This window comes from Phaseolus vulgaris, chromosome 11 (genome assembly GCF_051622355.1).
Source record: "Phaseolus vulgaris cultivar YP4 chromosome 11, ASM5162235v1, whole genome shotgun sequence".
In the NCBI taxonomy this organism is placed as follows: domain Eukaryota; kingdom Viridiplantae; phylum Streptophyta; class Magnoliopsida; order Fabales; family Fabaceae; genus Phaseolus; species Phaseolus vulgaris.
The window spans coordinates 22,058,516-22,076,059 of record NC_143508.1 but is presented as its reverse complement, the minus strand read 5'-3'; the positions used below and the strand labels follow the sequence as shown (position 1 = coordinate 22,076,059).

General features: G+C 39.9%; 2 pseudogenes; both read right to left on the bottom strand.

Annotated features, from left to right (window-relative positions):
- Window positions 1-14,496: 14,496 nt before the first annotated feature.
- LOC150023114 (putative calcium-transporting ATPase 11, plasma membrane-type) lies at window positions 14,497-15,522 on the bottom strand (annotated as a pseudogene).
- Window positions 15,523-16,340: 818 nt separating this feature from the next.
- Window positions 16,341-17,079, bottom strand: LOC150023113 (calcium-transporting ATPase 4, plasma membrane-type pseudogene; annotated as a pseudogene).
- Window positions 17,080-17,544: the final 465 nt, after the last annotated feature.

Below are 17,544 nucleotides of genomic sequence, written 5' to 3'. Positions count from 1 at the left end.
GTTGGTGTGCGTGCACGGGGAGCAGTGCACGAGAATTATGTCAGAACTCCACGAGGGAGTGTGCGGGAGCCATGTGGGTGGTCGCGCCTTGGCAAGCAGGGTTCTCCGTGCGGGGTACTACTGGCCAACGCTGAAGGAAGATTGTGTGGGGTATGCTCAGCGTTGCAAGCAGTGCCAGCAACACGCAGATTGGCACAAGGCGCCCCCTAAAAAACTGAGGTCAATTCACAGCCCATGGCCGTTCCACACCTGGGGAATTGACATCTTGGGACCCTTCCCCTTGGCAGTAAGGCAGATGAAGTTTCTAATCGTCGCCATTGAGTATTTCACAAAGTGGGTAGAGGCAGAGCCGGTCGCGCAGATCACCGCGCACAAGGTTCAACAGTTCGTGTGGAAGAACATTGTATGCCGTTTCGGAGTGCCCAAGCACTTGGTTTCCGACAATGGCACCCAGTTTATGAGTCACCAACTGAAGAACCTGTGTGAAGAGGTGGGGATACAACAGGTGTTTGCCTCGGTGGAGCACCCTCAAACGAATGGGCAGGTAGAGTCGGCCAACCGAGTATTGCTCAGAGGGCTGAAGAGAAGGTTAAGAGAAGGCCAAGGGAACGTGGGCAGAGGAGGTTCCCAGGATCGTGTGGGCCTATCACACCACTCCACAATCTAGCACCCATGAGACACCGTTCAGCCTGGTCTATGGGTTAGACGCTATGATCCCTGTGGAGATACAAGAAAGCTCACCAAGGTTTCTGAACTTCGTTGTTGAGGAGTCCAATGAGGAGAGGAAGGTGAACCTATACCTCTTGGATAAGGTGCGAGAAGAGGCTAGGATCAGTGCCGAAGCTGTGAAGAGGAGGGTGGAGCGTAGGCACAACTCCAAGGTGAGACCGAGGCAGTTTCAGGAAGGGAACTTGGTGATGAGGAAAGCACATCAACACGAGATGGAGAATAAGTTATCCCCAAAGTGGACTGGCCCATTCAGAGTGGTGGAGACGTTGGAGAATGGTGCTTATTGGCTGGAGACTTTGGACGGGGGGCGATCCCCAGAACATGGAACGCCACACACTTGAAGTTCTATTTTAGTTGAAAATGTAAAGTAGTCGCGCTTTCGCGCTAGCATAAACAGTTTGAACAGTTCAGGGGGCACTCTTTTTCCCAGAAGAGGGTTTTAATGAGGCCACCCAATAAAAAAAAAAAGTTATCAATATAAGAGTTTGCAAAGTTAAAGTTAAAATCCTCCTTGCCCCAGGCGCGAGTGCAGGTAATCGGTTAGGTCTTCCTCTATCCAGGTGCGAGCATGGCAACCGGTTTAAAGTCTTCCTCACCCCAGGTGTGAGTGCAGGCAGCTAAGGTTCGAAAAGCCAGGGGTGCTAGTAAGCCCAAGAAGGGAAAGGAAAGATTTCGAGAAACGCCTTTACCCAAGTGGCATAGCATCAATATTGGCGCAGTAGAACTCTTAGTCAAAACCCTTCTCACCCCAGGAGTGAGAAGGTGGAAGCACGACCCGATGTGTTAAGGATCGTTGACCTTGGGGCAGGCAAGAGGGGTTATCGAGAAACAGTCTTCATCCCCAAAACGAGGCATCATCCTTGACCGATCGGTGTAGGGGTCCTCTATGCACTTAGCGCTGGAGCGACAAGCAATATAGGGAGATATAAGGTAGAAGCAGAGGCGCGATGACTGATGAGTGGGTGGCAGTGGCATTCTGATCGGTTATCGGTGGTTAGAGCATTGTTTAAGAAGTTTTAGACAAGTTCTTACGCGATAGGCCTGAACAAGCAAGGCCACGCCAGATCAGTTATCAAGTGTTGCTAGTTGAGATCGAAGTCAGAAGTAAGAGAAGTCAGGTACAGCGAAGATTTGTGCCAAGTTCAAGCAAGTTAGCAGTTAATCGTGCATGGCAAGAGATAAAAACTAAGAGATACACAGCGGAAGAAACAGTAAGAGGAAAATGGCATTTATATATATATATGATAATAGTTTTTACATCCAAAGTTTATATACGAGAAGGTATAAAGACAAAACAGCAATGATCAAGGGCGAACGATCTTGCCATCCACCACCTCGAAGTCGATGGCGAACTGAGAGCAATCAACCTCTGGGAAGACGCACTTAACCTGCTCAAGGGCCAAGTCGAACCCCTCTGCGAAGGTGTTCGCAGCCTATTCCCAGAGTTTGGTCTTCTCAGCCTCGAGTTCAGCCTTGTCAGTCTCGAGCACGACTTTCTCAGTGACAAGAATGGCGATGGTGGACTCGGCCTCCTTAAGCTTGGACCCCTGATCATTGGCGCGCCTCGCGTTCGTCGCGAGAGCCTCCGCCAGATTCGCGATCTGTTGGCGCAGGAAGGCATTCTCAGCTTCAAGCTGGATGGCCCTACTCTTGGTCTCGATCAGATCAGCGTCAAGAGCGGCGACGGTGTCCCCCATCAACATCTCCGTCTTGATGGTTTCTTGGACTTGCAGGGCTCGCCCCCTCTTGGCGTCCTCCACCATGTCCCTCAGCAGCTCGTTGGCGCTCTGAAGGGTCTCATAGTCGCTTTGTAGCGACTCCTTATGGTTTATCAGCTCGCCCATCTTGCCCTCCAACTTCTCGATACGGGCGATGCTGGGTGGAGAATTCCAAAGAAAGCACCAGTTGAAGGGCTAGGTGAAGGTCCACCTCGCTCCCACTTCATTTGACCAGCTCGCGGTTCTGGAGCAGTTGCCTGGTCAGCTGGATGACCCTAGTGAGCCCCTCGGTGCTGGAACCCGAGGCTCGGTGGGAACTCTCACCACCCCCCTCGGTCGTGGCGGCAGAGGCTTGAGGGCGTGGTGAGCTCGAAGGGTGAGAGGTTCCCTCCGAGCGAGCAGCCCCGCTCCCAACAGTTTGAGACGGCAGGGTGAGTGGTTGGCTGGCTGGGGGCGGGGAAGGAAGTGGTGCAGGAGAAGGAAGAGGGGCCGGAGAAGGAGGGCATGTAGGCGAAACCTGTGTTGGGGGGATTAGAGAGGCATCTCCCTCATCGCCCTCAACTCCCATTCTTCTGCGTTGAACTAAAGGAGACCCTGAGCTCTCCTCCTCGATGGATATGACGGTGGTGGGAGCCTTCACCAACCGTTTCCTTTTCCTTTCACCCCTGGTCTCGGGGCCTTCAGCTGGCGCGACCGAGATGGGGAAGGCAGAGATAGGCAAGGAGGTGGCCTCAGTCCCCGAGGGCGACCCGACAGCTCGTCGGCTCTTGGCGAGCGCGATCAGCTTCTGGCGTCGTTCTTTGGTGGAAGTCATATCTGCACCAGTTAAACATGGCAAAGGGTTAGTACACAAAGAGCCAAGAAAGCAAGCAAGGTGCAGAAAGAGTGAAAACAACACAGGCAGTTAAGCGCGATAGTGCATGCTCAGAGAAATAGCAATTTGAAGGGAAGAAGAGAATGTGAACCAATGTATTTTTTGAGCGTCTCCGCGTCGAACTCGTGCTTGATGAGGGTGGAGGAGCCGAACTTAGCGCCCAAGCTCGAGAGTAGACTGCACAGCTCGCGCTCGTAAGGAGCCATAGCCTCCAAGCCTCGAGGTTTTTTAAACTCTACCTTGGGAACCTAGTAGAGTGGGAAGCCCTCAAGAAGAGTCGGGCTATGCTCGTTGGAGGTGATAATGTAGAACCTACCCTTCCAGTCCTTGAAGGATTGCTGGTATAGGCCCAAGATCACTCTCCCTGTCACGCCGTTCAGGCTCACCCATGACCGATCGCCTGGGTTCTTGGCTTCAAAGAAATGGAGAAAGACGTCGGTTGAAGGAGGGTGGCCGAAGTGGTTGCAGAGAATCTCAAACGCTCGGATGAAGGCCCAAGCGTTTGGATGGAGTTGGCAGGGAGCCACGTTCAGCTCGGTGAGTAGGTCCTTCTCAAAGAAGGTGAAGGGGAGGCGGAGCCGCAATCTCTTGAAGATGGCGGAGTAGATGAAGGTGAAGGGCACTCCGTTTTTGGCTCTATCGTCCACGCATATTGGCATGCCTCGAGGGGGGATGCACACGTTCAAGTGTGAGTCATCCTCCCTGTCAAGAGCGCAGGTGGGTTCGTCGGTGTCGCTGCTCAGTAGGTTGGCGAGATGGTCGTTGGGGAGTTGTGTAGACGTCTCGGCGAGCAGATGGAGGGGAACCCACTGGTACACCCGCGCGTAGTCGTGTTGAGGAGGCGTCGCTCGGGGGTGCGCACTCGCCGAGAGGGGCGCACTCGTCGAAGGCGATGGCGGTGCACTTGCAGAAAGCTGTGCACCAGAAGATGAAGCAAGACGTGCGGTGGTTTTTGTGCGAGCCATTGTTCAGTAGCTACAATGGAGAAAGAAAGAAGAAATGAGGGATCAATGAAAAACAAGAGGAAGGCGAAGGGAACGAAAATGCTACGGTTTGAAGGGAGTAGAGAAACGGAAGTGAAGAAGAAGAAGTGAAAACGCAGAAAAACCAGAAGAAACCCTGGTACAGTGCAGGGAAAAGGAAAAACAGCCCACAACGTATGCATAGTGCAGTTATTGGATGATGCAATCGGTAGAAAGTATTCAAATATGACATAGATAAAGAAAAGGGGTACCTTTTGATGATCACAAGCGGTTTCTGGAAGCTTGAGGTTGGGGAAGACGAATCGTAGAGAGGAAGTTCGAGAGTTTCAGAGAAGAAGTGTTGGAGAAGGTGATGGAACAGTGGAGGCGCGTAAGTTTTGAATATGAGAAGCACAAACGACGTTTCATGCTGGCTGTTGATGTGTACACGTGTCACAAGATTAAGGAAGGAAGGCGCAACGTCACTTAAAACGCAGCACGTGATGTGGCACGTGACGTGGTATCACTTGCCACGTGGCCACTGAGGACGATCACTTAGCCTCTTCGCCGAAAACAAGTTTACAGCTCGAGGCTGGGGGGCTTGTGATCCGGTCAGTCATCGGTTGTCGATGACATCAGCAAAGGATAGCCACTTGGACCGTTCTTAGGGGAACACGTGGGCCAGGGAAGCAGATGATACATTGAGAAAGTCACCCAAGCGGGGTGATCGGTCGTCAGGGGATGGCGGTCAAAGAGGATGCGCGATCAGCGCCTAGTTAAGCGTCTGGAAGCCGAGGGCGTGGAGCTATGGTGCACCGATCGGTCATCCGGTGTGAGCGATGGTCATCGTGTTTTCGTGTGGGACGCATTTAAGCTGGAAACGAAGGACGTTTCCCAGTGAGAGTGTTGCATACGAGCCTTGTGTGGCAGAGTATCAGAGAAAGGAGAAGTTAAGTGTTTAGTAGTGTCGTGCACGAGAGTGGCCTAAGAGAGCTAGTAAGTCAGTCGGTGATTGGTGTTCTCTTAACCCATAACGTGCATGGTGCAAAGCAGAGGTGATCGTTCACACAGTAGGTGATGCCTAGTACGTGCGCTTAGCCAAGCCACACTTGGTATTCACGCTGAGGTTGCACGAGACACCTAGTAAAAGAAACGCGCTAAGTTACTTCATACACGAATAACTTAGGCGCGCAACAGAGTATATAAAGGCATTCCGCGCTCATGCAGAAGGAGGTAAGATTCATTCTTGCAAGTTACTAGTTTTGCACACACAGAGAGAGAGAGAGAGAATCACAGAGTGCACACGAGTCTCGCTGAGATTCTTAGTTCTGTAGTTCTTTGGTGGTTTTGCAAAGGCTGACTTGAGCGTCGGAGTGCAATCGGCCGCTAGAGACGCCGTTTGTTGTGTTTCGTAGGTTTGTTTGAAATTCTTGTGGAGTGCTTGGAGAGTTCTTGCGGAAGACAGAGTTTGACGTGGTGAATCCTTCGACGTTCGAATCTCCTGCAAGATCAAGATCACGTATGATCATGCTCAAAAGAAGCTATTTCTATATCAACGAGAGTATATGTAAAAGGTTCTTAATTGTTTTGGCATGAATAGTGTCAAGTCAATTGTTACTCCATTGAATCATCTATTCATTTATTTGTAGTTAGTGTTACTCTATCGGAATCAAAGAAAAAATATATGTGGATTTTTTTGTTAAATTTTTTATGTGGATTTTTACACCAGGCTCGCACAATCCTCGAGTTAATGGGTTTTACTTCAGACTTTGTTGGCTACACATAATCGGTAACATTTCATATTGGTAATATGATACCCTTTTAATTACAATGTTTAATGTTATTATTAAATTATTTGAGTATGTGCATTTTATGAATAAAACAATTATATGACAAACGAAAAAGAATTCATTTGAAATTTTGTGTCTGACTCAATGGTTAACAAATTAAGGGTTTCTTCTAACACTTTTTGTTTGACAAGTCCAGGAGCTTAAACAAATTGAAACTTCGTTAGATAAATTCAAAAGGATAGATGAACATGAGTCTATGTCTCACTTTTCGTGTCATAGAATCCTACAAGACATGCAAACCCAAGTTTTTGTCTAAAGCTCTTTGTCTAAATTTTTTTTACAAGAAAATAAAGAGTTTTGATTGAAACATTTTGGAGAAACCTCGAAGAAAGATGAGCTGGTTTTGAGAAAATATCTCTTGCATGGAATGTTCGTAATATGAAAAGACAACTGACGTTGAGGAAATGAGATGTGCATGAAACGTATGTAAGAATAATCATTGAGTAAAATTTATTCCATCTAAATATTCAGAAGTAGTTGTATCCAAGTTCATATCAATTAAAAGAATGTAATCAAAGGTCTTAACCAAATCTTTTGAGAAAACTACCTCTCACAAGATTTATCAGAGTCTCACCAAATGGACTGGCAAGACTACAAACTTAGGTTTCTTTATTATGATATTTATTTGTTTGAATAAGAATAAGGAGATTACTTTTATTGTTCATGACATGATGAATTTAATTCTAAAACACAAGCTTAGTTATATTCTTTACTTCTATTCCATTAGAAATCGTTCAAGTGTAAATTACTAAATTTCATTTTTACAAATTACCTGAAAAATGTATCCTTAGTTATTTTTTACAAACTAATTATTAAATTTCAATTCATTTGAAACTGAATTTTCAAACTAAAATCCAAATTGAAAGGAATGTAATAATTACAAATTCTACTATAAATACTAATATTACAGTGAAATGTTTACTCACCCTTGATGAAACCTTGACTGATAGAGCATCCACTAAGCCAACCTAACCTTCTAGAAGGATGACCAGGAGCAAGACACAGGGCCCAGGACTAGGTCAGTGATTCCATAGCCAGTGACTCAGAGTCAATTATGCCTAAAAGGATTACCAGGAGCAGATAACATATTATTGGACCTGAGCACCACTTAATTTCTTTGCTTTGCATTTTCGTAGAATATGAATTAAATAGCATAAATTGGGCTTGTGCCAAGCCAAATTAAACCTAGCTTCTAGAGAGAGACCCCATGTGTTGCTCAAGTCACACTTCTCACATTAAGCACATGCTTAAATGTGAGAAGCATGTCTCTCTTATATCTAATATTAGTGGCGCCTAATTAGAGGCTTAGTTTGAATTTGAATTTCCTTCCCTTTGTTAATTCACACAACATCTTAGGCTATAAATAAACTACCTTGCTTCAGGTTCGAGTAAAGAAACTCTGTTCGAGTAAATCTCTAAGTATCTATTTTTCCTCTGAGTCTTATCTTGACAAAGATGCTTCAAGTGGTGACTCCCTTCATCACTTATATTGGAGCTCTCCTCCCCCAAGTGGTGTGAATCCTCCATCCTTCCACCTCCATGGATGTCTAAAACCGCAAAGTCTTCCTTTCCTCTTATCTCTTTTCATTCTATTCCAATTTTGTCAATTCTCTCCTCTATTGAATGTGTAATTTTATTTCGAATTGGTCTTTGTGTGTGTCTTTTTTATGGAAGAAGGCCAAGCTCAGGCACAAGTACTAGGTTCATGGCAAGGAAGATATGAGAAGACCAGGACTCTACTACTGATGGCAGAAAAAACCTTCCTATACATGTTCAAAATGCCATAAACCTAGTATAGAATTGTATAGTATAATTTATTTTCTTGTCAAAAGTATAATAGGAATTTCACTTGTAATTTTTTCTTAATTGTAATTAGGGTTGAGTTTAGGGATCTAAAAACCAACACAGGTTAAATTGAGGTTTCTAGAAGACTCCTAATTAACCTAGGCTGGTCATTTAGACTTAAATGAGTCACATGAATCACCCCTTGTCATGCTTGCCTTGTGAGCTCATTTTAGGCGCCACTTTCAAACCATTTCCATTTGAATTTTCCCACCTGTTTTTGTATTGAATGGCCAAACCTCTAAGCTATATAAAGAGGTGTTTGGATTATGAATGAGTGAATTGTTGCCAAGATTGCATGCCTTCTAACTCTTTTGAATAGCCTCTCTAGGGTAGATACCTTAATCTTATTCTTCACCTTTCTCCAAGTGATATGGCCCAACCAATCACTCTCCATACCTCTCTTGCACCTTCAAGGAAGCCATAGCTCCATTGGAGCCATCCTTGTCCGTTCCAACCATTAGCTTCCACCAATCCACATCTCAATTCTCCAAGGAACCAATTCGGAAATGGAGCCAAAACCATCATTTGGTATTTTGAGCTTTGGTTCTTCAGGGGGTGATACAAACCGACAGATGACTAAGGACACAACAAGAACTTCCCAAAAGGGTTAGTCATCTTAGTATACAAAGCCAGGTCCCACCAATCCTCGAGAAAGCATCAACAAAAGAAGAAGCTATAAACCAGAGCACCTAAAGTTCTTCCTGCTAGTCTTCTTAAATGTTTAAAATATGTTGTAAATAATTGGGCTCACTTTGGGGGTCCAAATAGCAAATATAGGCTAGAATAAGGTACCTTTAGCATAATAGGGGATGTGGATAGCATTTTAACTTGTTCTTAGCCCATTTGAAGACATTTTGACCTAGTTTCAAGAAGGACAAGCCTAGGATGCGGGATTGACTTAGTCAAACCCTAAGGCTGCCATTTTTTCCCTTTTCCCATCCTACCCCTTTAGCTTTTTCTCCAAGGCTCCTTCACCTATAAATAGGTGGCCTACCTAGTGTATTTTACAAGTTGAATGAAATAGAGAAAAGTTACTCTGCACATTTTGTGTGAGAATGATTAGTGAGGCTTGTACTCTTAGTCTTAGTCTTATCTTGTGAGTTTGAGAGCTCTCAAGTGGCGGCATCATTCACTTATCTTAGAGTCATTTCGCCATCCAAGTGGCATGCACCATTCTCAATTCCATTTCTCATAAGCTATTTTCCTTCATCTTTTCTATTCCATTGTCATTCCATTTCAATTCATAAATATGTTCTTATTTTGCTTCCTTATGTCTATTTGGTTTTGTACTTCTTGTTCTTATTTCCTTATGTAATTTCGCGCCATATCTTGGCATCATCACCACCTTATAATTGTGTTTTCCTTTTGCCTTTGTGAAATGAACATTCACATGTACTTAACCACTTTGTTAAGTTAATGTACAGTGGGGTTTTTCCTTAGGTTTTCACTCTTAATTGTTTAACAATCCCCACTGGACATTAACTTAACCAAGGGGTTAAGTAAATGTGAAGGTTCATTTCACAAAGGCAAAAGGAAAATACATTGATAAGATCAACATGATGCCAAAAATATGTGCGTAATTAAGCATGGAAAGCAATAATAGAAGCAATGGCCGAATAGACAGAAGGAAACGAAAACAAGAACATATTTATGAATTAATTGGAATGACAATGGAAGGAAAAGATGAAGGAGTAAGGAAGCTTATGAGAGTGGAGTTTGAGAATGGAGCACGCCACTTGAACGATGAAATTACTCCAAGATAAGTGTTGGAAGCCGCCACTTGAGAGCTCTCAAAAACTCATAAGACTAAAGACTAAGAGGAACAAGCCTCACTAGCATCACACACAAATTTTTGCAGAGTAACTTTTCTTCTATTCAATTCAACTTGTGAAAACAATGAGGGAGGCCCCTTATTTATAAGAGGAAGAGCCTTGGAGAACAAGGATGAGGGTATGATGGGAAAAGGGCACATATGGTGCGGCTAGGGTATTGACCTTGGTCAATGACGCACCATTACACACATTTTATAAGGTAGGTTAAGCTTTCCACCCTAAAGGACTTCTCATAGGCCCAATTTGATAACTACACCTTCTATTTATGCCATATGGACCTACCCTAACTTTTTTTTTATCAGCAATAAAATAAATTAAATTAAGTGGAATACTTCAGGGGTATCCCAACCCGTATACATCAACCACATTGTTACTTCTCCAAAAGGCTTAGAGAAAACAATCAATATGTGGCTTAACCTACATAAACACACCAAAAAAAAACCTGAACAACAACAACACTTAGTTGGCACCTAATCCCAAGAGCATAAGGGCTTAAAAGAGAACAAAGAATAGCAAGCAAAAGTACACCAACATGACAAGAATACTAAACAGTTTTGGTAGGACCCAAAAAAAACCCAGCAACCGTACCAGGAATTCTTTTCTACATCACTTTAAAGGCCAACAAAAACTCCACCAGCATTCTAGCAAGAACCACACCTACCCTAACTTATTCTACTATTTGGACCCCTCAAGTGAGCCCAAGTTATTTACAACATATTCTAATCTTGAAGAAGACCAACAGGAAGAACAGTAGATGCTCTGGTCTGTGTCCAATTCTCCCTATGGTGAGGTCTTCACTTGCATGTTGAGATGACTTCTCATAGTGTGGATGGTCATTTGTATCCTTGGTCATTTTCTTGTAGGTTGGGTTTGTATCAATAATGTTGAACCAAGTGTGTTCAAGCTTTGAAGAATCCAAACCCTTTGAAGGTTGATAAAATGCTGGATGTGTTTGCTGTTGCTGAGCTGTCTTTAGATAGGATCTGGGGTAGATTAATTGTATATATCCACTCTTGATTGAATCCAAAGCATAAGCATTCTTAAACCTTTTAATTGAAAAGTGTTTATCAAACTAAGTGAAAAACAACCTGTTGTTTTGTCGAAACAACAGATTGTTTTATACTTAGGTGTTTTTAGAAAGGTTGAAAATTATTTTTGATGTTTGACTTGCTGTCAAACCAAAACAACCGATTGATTCGTGGAAACAACCGATTGATTCGTGGAAACAACCGATTGTTTGTTTTGGGACCACAACAGAAAACTGATTTGTGCTTTGACTGAGCAATAAATGTTTTTCTAACTGTTTACGCTCCAGTTTTTAATGCTTTGACCAATCTAAATGCAATTAATAGTTTGTTAAGATTATGCAACAAACAACTTTGTTTTAATATAGAAAAACATATTTGAGTTTTTCACTGAATTTTTTCTTAAGAGAAAAGTTGAGAATTGCTTAGAGATTGCATTGATCAAAGATTGTGAGATAGGATTTTCATCTTGTTTGATTTCAGATCTTTTTTGTAACAAGTGTAATCCATTGTACTTTGAAAGAAACTCTGTGTGTATAGCTGAGAAGTGTTGTGTGTTCTTGAGGGGATCAAGATTAGCATTCTTTGTGGTGTTGTGTTGGACTAAAGGAAGTGTGTGTCTTGAGGGGATTAAGTTCATTTCTTTGGTTGTGTTGTAAGTAATCTAGGGTTGATTGCTTAGTGGATTCCCCAGTGGTTTCTGGGAAGACTGGATGTAGCTCTGGGTAAAGAGTGAACCAGTATAAACCTCTGTGTGCATTCTCTCTATCCTTTAACTCTTTAATTTCAGTTTTATATTTGTGAACTGGTATAAATAACCGATTGTTTCTGCGAAACAACTGATTGTTTTGCTGGTGCTGTGCTTATTTGCTTTGTGTTTTGGCAAACTGATTTCTTAATCAAGTTATTCTCGAAGTAATTTCATTCTTGACTTAAAAGTTTGCGTAAACCCTCTTTAAACCATTCACCCCCCTCTAGTTTAAAGGCATACATTCTAACAAATAAGTGTTTCTTTTCATTTTATTTTTGTGTGTTCTTCATTTTTGTGTGTTGTTCATCATAATTTTGACTTGTCTTGCTGTTTTAGTTTTAATTTTAGTTTGTATTGCTATTTTTAAAATTTTGTTCGGTTTAAATTGTTCAATTGTTTTTTAACATTCATTTTTACATTTTATAGGTTTCGATTGAGTGTGTTGTTCTGAATTTGGTTTTATTTGAGTCTTGTGATTTTAATCGGTGCAAACAATTTATATTTGAGTCATTTTTATCCAATTTGTTGTCCCTTCTATGTAGTACTGTTCATTGTTGATTTTTGGTTGCTTGATTTTAATTTGAGTACAATTTTTATTATGAATTTGAGCTTTGGTGCATTTTTATTTTTCAGATTTGAGTTCATACTTGTTGTTAGTCTCACAAGTTCATTTTCTACTTAATTCTATTGTGGTTTTTAAGTGTTCAATTCTGTTTTTAATTTCAGTTTAGGATTCAATAGTGCAAATAAAACCTTTTATGACGGTCTACATGACTTTTTATGAAGATTCTACAAGACTTTTTATGACGGTTGTACAAGACTTTTTATGACGATTTTGATGGCGACTATAGAATTGAGAGTTATAAAAACTCTGCACTTTCTATGTCGGTTGAAAAACTGACATAGTAAGTTGACTTTCTATGAATGTTATCTATTAACCGTCATAAAATGTACAAAATACCTGTCATAATATATTCAAACAAAACTTTCTATGACTTGTATTTCTACAACCATCATAGAAAATACAACTTACTATGATGGTTCTCATCAGAACCGTCATAATAAGTGGTTTTCTATGACAAATATTACTACAACTGTCATAGTAAATAAGACTTTGTATGTCATCTATTGCAATATTCATCTTAGTAAGTTTGCTTTTTTTTGTCAAACAATTGTTTTATCAATTTTCCAGCATTCATTAATAATAATAATCTGCATATAAATTTCACACAAGTTCATTCATTGATCAATTTATCCAGATAATTGCATAAAATTCACATAGAAATCATTTCATTGATTAAATTTTCCCCATTCATTAATAACAATCACTTGCTTATCAATGTTTTCAGACAATTACATACAATTTCAATACAAACTTAATCATTGATCAATTTTACTCTATTCATTGATAACAATCACCTGCACATCAATGTTATCCAAACAAATTGTATATAATTTACAAACAAACTCATTCACTGATTAATAAACTAACGAAATTTACATCTTATTAAATACACTTAAAAAGAATGAAGCCCAATGCATTCTAATGTCTTCTATATTTGTATCCTTTTATGGAGATGGATTGTTGAATAACTACAAAAAAAAATTGACTTAATCAATAAAAGTGAAATTCACAATTAAATAATTAAGGTACTTGAGTAAATTTTTTATTACCTCTTTCCATGAGTCAATAATGTTTGCAGATATGATTGTGTGCATGTACTTCATTACATAATATTAACACTTATAGCTTCCTGATGGATGTGAACATGACAAATTAAAACACAAATATAAGATATTTTATATCATAATTAAATAGTGGTGGGACAAATAACTTACATTAGGTGCAATTAATTGTATATTCTTCCTAGCTACATGTGGAAGGTCTTGGAATCTCGAATGAGCCTCCAAAGTCATATAAAAGGGCAGACATTCGTTAATTCATATTAATCATAAGGTAGAAAATATAATACAATAGAAAACTTATGGGTCTAGTAAATGTTTAATGGTCAAAGTCTTAGTTTTTTTTATGCAATGATCACAAGATAACCACGTGAATTTTAAGTTTTTTTATTAAAATGTTTTTTCCCTCTTAAATGTTCAATTTTTTATATCTCTAATAAATCTTTGTAACTTTTTCATTTGTAATAAATTTATTATTGCTTTGGTTTTAAAAAAAACCTAATTTCAGTGTTTAAAGAACCATGCAAACATATTGAGAGACATAAACAAAATAGAAATTTACAACAAACATAAGAGTTTAAAAAAACAATTTTAGGAAGTGAGTTCAACAAATTTAAGGAAATAAAAAAAAAAATTTAAATTTGTTAAGAAAGTGAACTACCTTAGCAGTAATTGAATTAAATGATTTTTATAGTATCAAATCATGTATTATTTATAATAAAATTTTCGTTTAATTATCTGTATGTACTCGATAAAGTTTAATCATATAAATACCTAATTTAATTCGTGAATGATTGAGACTGGGTAACATTTCCCTGAATAATTTGTTTATGAAAATTAGTATTGTAATATTACACCATCTAAGTCATATGCTAATAAAAAAAATCTAAGTTATTATTTTATTAGGACTTTTAACAGAATTCTTTACGATAGTTAAAAGTGTCACTGTCTAAAAAAAATTAAATACAAGAAAATATATTAACTAAGAACAAGTTTGTATAAAATTTTAATTCATGAACTATTGTCATTGTTAAAATCTTTTAGCAATCAAATTGAGTATTTATTTCATATGTTTGTTAATTTTTCTACACTGATTCTATAAAACTTTACTAACTCGTTTAAAAATAGTTTTTCTTCCACTTTTCATCTTCAAAAGGATTAGTCATATATTTGTCAATTACAATCATCACAATTGGTGTTAGTGAGGGTACATCAATAGTTTACCTGTCAAAATACAAAAGAATTGAATATCAAAGTGTTGAGCACTATAGTTGAATCTGAACCATTAATTCTCAGTAGTCTCTTCCCGTCAAAAGTGAGAACCGCAAGGAAAATTAGTTGATATATACTTTGTCCAAAAATATTCCTTCACATGGATTTGGTAATAAAATCTATCGTCCTTCCAACAGGGGGTCTTAGCATAAGTCCATCAGTGGGAGGTTCAGTGCCCAAAGCCAATGCCCCCAAAGTGTCCATAATCAAGTTTACCCAAAGCAACTGAAGAGCTGTGAGGGGAAAAAATTTAATCTTCTGTTCATTGAAACAGATTTAAGAACACCAGTGGAAACAAAAATTTATGACAAACCTGTGATACATGCAGAAACAAAGTTAATAATCAGAGCAACAATACTGACTGTTAACTGAAACTACATAAATTTTTGAATGTTTATGTATATGGCCCGTCCCCATCTGGCCACATTGACAATAGTGCTGAAGTTATTGTCTAATATAAGGACATCGGCATTTTCTTTGGCAACCTGTAAAAGGATAATTTAAAAAAAAACATTATGTAATTTTTGATAACAGCAAACAGGCAATAAACAGGACAGGGATTTTGAAAATAGTTTTAATTACTTGTTTGTCCCTATAATTACAAAAACTTTTCCTTAAGGTCCTTGTCCCTATACTTGAAAAATCTTTATTTAGCCTTACACATACCATTTTGAGTCCCTTTAAATCTTCGGTGTAAGGAGTAATAAGATTAAAAATGGTATATGCAGAGACTAAGAAAGGATTAAAAATGGTATCTTTAGGAATTTAAAAGGAAAAGTTTTTTTAGCTATAAGAATCAGATGACTAATTAAAACTTTAGAATAAATAGATATAACACGTAAAATTGTTCAGCATAAATATAATTTCCCATGACATTAACAAGGTAGTAAACATGTTCTTCACATCGAACACCCTGGAAGAACACTTCTCCGCCAGAAAATCCTTTTCCCAAGCAAATATTTTAGGAGACTTCTGCGTCATCCACATGTAAGCCTGCAAAAATATTGCTCTTTAGATTTTAACTAACACTCTCGGGTGTCAGAAGACTCCTTATGATGCAAAGTGTAGGGGAGGGTCGTTTTATGCATATGCAAAGAGACTGTTTTCAAATTTAAACCCTTGACCAACCAAGAGGATACGTTTAAATTACTAAAGATAAGCCAAAATTAACCAAAGTATCATTGACAGTTAGAGTAAACAACCTAACCTACTGAGTATTCTCTGTCCATAAAATGAATAACTTCATGCTTATTTAAACAACCTACTATCAGATATATGTATATACTCTTTATACATAACTAATGACAGTTATTTTCCACACATAACTGCCATAATTGTCTTGATGATTAGTTCCTATCATTACTACTTGCTGAAAAAGTCAGTCTTGCTCCAAGCTGAAAGTTGGAAGCTGGTTTTTCCACATTATCTATATCCCACTTCAATAACAGTTACTTCTCCATCTTCATTTAGGGCTTCATTATCTCCCAAGATTAGCAATGTAATTGTTTCTCTGCAAAATTGATGTTAGGGATAAAACTTTGCTCCATGGCTAACGCATAAACCCTTGTTTTTTCTTTTCCATCAATAATTCGGATGTTAAGTGCCACACACCTTTATTGATGTCTTCTGAATTTTGTTGTTAACACTTTATTGTTTTACCCAAGAATGGTACAGATGAAGAAGTTCCTTTGTTTTGGTCAGATTGATTGATATTCGGGTTTGATCCTGGACTGAAGCAATTTTGGGTTCCAATCCACGTTGCAGTCCTCACATTTGTAACAATAATAATTAATCCTATATCACCTTGAGGACCATGCAACCACTTTTTGTACAAGAAGATCCCATTCTCGCATGCCAACTTGCACTCCCTGGTCCGAAGACAAGTCATGAAATTGGGATCCTTCTATAGCTACACCACCCTCCGTAAGTATGCCACATTCTTTAGCTATAGTTTTTCGCTGTATTTATGTTATCACCGGTAACCATGCAGACAGTTATTCCAGCAGCTAAGGAAGTTTGAACAGCTTCCTTAACCCCAGGTGCACAGGATCCTTGATTCCCACAATGGCTATCAGAGTATAACCATCTTCAGGGATGCTGGTTTCCCCTAGGGATTCATTTACATCTTTGATAGCTAAACAAAGAGTTCTCAAAGCTTCAGAGGCAAAGCCATTTATAATGTCAGACATTCTTTGCCTGCTCATCAGAAAAATCAGCAATTGTTCCATTAGGATCAATAACTTTGGTACACAATTTTAACACTATTTCTGAAGCACCTTTGCAAAAAGCTTGGACACCTCCATCAGGAAGACCTACTAGCACAGACATCTTCTTCCGGACTGAATTGAAAGTCTCAACCTTAAGTATCTTATATGTTCCATGTTGCGCATCAAAATCGTCAACTGAAAGCAAGCCAAATTTCAATAATGCTGATTCTGTTGGTGTTCCCAATATTGTTGTATTTCCGTCATTGTCCTTAACTACTTCAGAAGAAGTATTTTGAAATATAGCTAGCAAAATGACATAGTAAAAATTCATGATAAATATTTCACAAGGGAATTTAACGTAGGCACGATTAAAGGCATACATACGTGGTCATCAACGTGCCAACCTCTGCCAACACAAGCATAAACATGGATGCCTCCTCGTGCACCCAATCTCCGGGGTCACCCGTCTTGGGAGCGTCCTAGTTGTTCACGTGCCACGCATACAGCTCACCCCTGGACCGTGACCCTCACAGGTCGTATCTTTTCCAGTGGCTCTATACTTGTGTTACGCCTGAATGCATCATCCACACCACACGTATGGACTCTCGTGACCTAGGCTTCTTCTCCCTAACTGATAACTGGTGTGTAGTCTGGGATCCACCTCTCGTGGCCCAGCTCTGTTGTTCGAGTAACCGATGTCCGACCTCTCTACACTGCCTAATGACACATCGATACATCCCGGTGACCAATGTCTGACCACTCTCCGGTGCCTTGGCTCACGTGCCTCGCGAGACAC